The sequence below is a fragment of the Dipodomys merriami genome, unplaced genomic scaffold, assembly GCF_024711535.1.
Source record: "Dipodomys merriami isolate MVZ:Mamm:240054 unplaced genomic scaffold, mDipMer1.0.p SCAF_436, whole genome shotgun sequence".
Taxonomy (NCBI): domain Eukaryota; kingdom Metazoa; phylum Chordata; class Mammalia; order Rodentia; family Heteromyidae; genus Dipodomys; species Dipodomys merriami.
The window spans coordinates 648,701-650,701 of NW_027205998.1; positions in this window are offsets into that span (position 1 = coordinate 648,701).

A 2,001-nucleotide genomic window follows, 5' to 3' on the forward strand; every position below is an offset into this window, starting at 1 on the left:
TGTATTTGGTATTTGTACTTGAATTAAAAAAAGGTTTGAGCTGGGCATAGTGATTTGTGGCTTCCATTTTTTAGCAATAGTAGGAACTGCGAATAGGGTTTGTAATTCGGGAGAGCCTGAGAAACTGAGACCTAATTATAAAATTATCCACATTGACATGATTAGAGATATAGCCATCCCTAGTGAGATATAGAGCAGGTGGTTATCATATTCTAAATCTTGATTTAAAACACCAGTAACATCAATCTTTTGTCAAAATAAAAGGATAAATATTTCAAAATGTTTATTATTTAAAACTTGTTTGCAAAGATTCTCATGTCTTCTATTTTTTAATTTTCAATTAACTTAATCTATAAAAATCCAAGTATATTGTGACTATTTTATTTCTACTAAATTTTTAAATAGTATGAGCAATATTATGATTTCAGATATTAACTTACTTTTACTATTTGTGATAATTTCCTCTGTTTAATATGATAATAACAATATTCCAAATGTGTGTATGTGGTGTTTGTGTGTGTGTGTGTGTTTATGTGGTTTGTGTGTGTGTATTCTTTGTGTGTACTTTGTAATGCTTGGGAGATCACACCATTGTTTCACATATGCTAGGCCAAGGTTTAACCACTGAAATATACTGTGTAGTTATAATGTAAATAGTGTTTTAAATTATGACTTTTAAATTTTCATCCCTAGTATGTTTTTTCAAAATTATATATGCTAAAATGTGATCCATATTCTATCCATGTTAGCAATTTTTATTGTTATTTTATTGTATTTAGAATATTTCTGATGCCTTTTCACTTCCAAACTCTTGCATTTGTTGTTGATAAAGGTTTTACTTTTCTTCTTTTTATTTGCTTCATTCTTTTTCTCTTTAGAGATTACCTATTCTTTCTCTTATTTCTTTGGAAATTATTTTTCATATTCCTATTAAAATTTCTTTACTTTGTAAGTGGTCTATACAATGCTTTATTTTCTATTTTATTGTTTCCCATCTTCTCTGACTCTCAGTCCATACTATTAGGTGGATTAAAAAGAAACTTGATTCAGGACCCTTTGATTATTTTCCTCCTTCTCTTCTCTGAAGACTTTCTGATTTTTGAAACACAATACCAATGACATGCAGCTCCTATGTGGTCCATCATTTTATTCTATCCCCTCTCACTCTCTTCTGTAGTACAGCTCAAGTCATTATCATTCAGGTTTATTATGCTATAATGTTATCTATATATCTAAATCTATATCTAAATTTTAACTCATTCCTAAATTAATTTTAGTTGTTTCAAGCATTCTCTTAAGACTTTTTCTATATATAATATCTGGGGTCTTGTGTTTTCACAAAGTGCACAATATGAGTGACTATCAAACATCTAGATAACTCTGTAGAATATTGGTCCATCTGCTCAATAAACTCATATGTAATTTCAAGGAATACAGGTCAGCCAGAACAATTTTGTAAAATGGTGTAGCTTGAGCCCCCATACTAGATTTGAATCTTATTACCATGTTTAGTGGTGAAGACAACATTGCTCTACTATAAGGACAGACACATAGAAGAATGTAACAGATTTATCAAAAATAAATTCTTGGATTTATGATCAATAGATTTTGAAAAGGATGCCATGACTTTATGAAATAAAAATAGAATCTTAAATGGGTGTATTGGCTTATTGCCTTTCTAGATCTTAGACTGCTTCCTCAAAACAAACAAAAATTTAAAATAAAATATGATTATCAAACTAAATGTGAGATGTAAAAACCTATAAAACATAAATGTAAAAATTCATGACATTGGATCAGTAAAGGTTTCTAAAAATTTGACATGGATAGCATTAGTGGCTAAAGAAAAGCAAGAATTAACTGATTAACATCAACTGATAAGTTTTCATAATTCTATGAAAGAAGTGAAAACATATCCAACAGATAGAGGGCACATATTTGTTAATGTTACAATGTTAAAGCTACAATGATACTGAGTGTTAAGTACTTTGATATATTCTA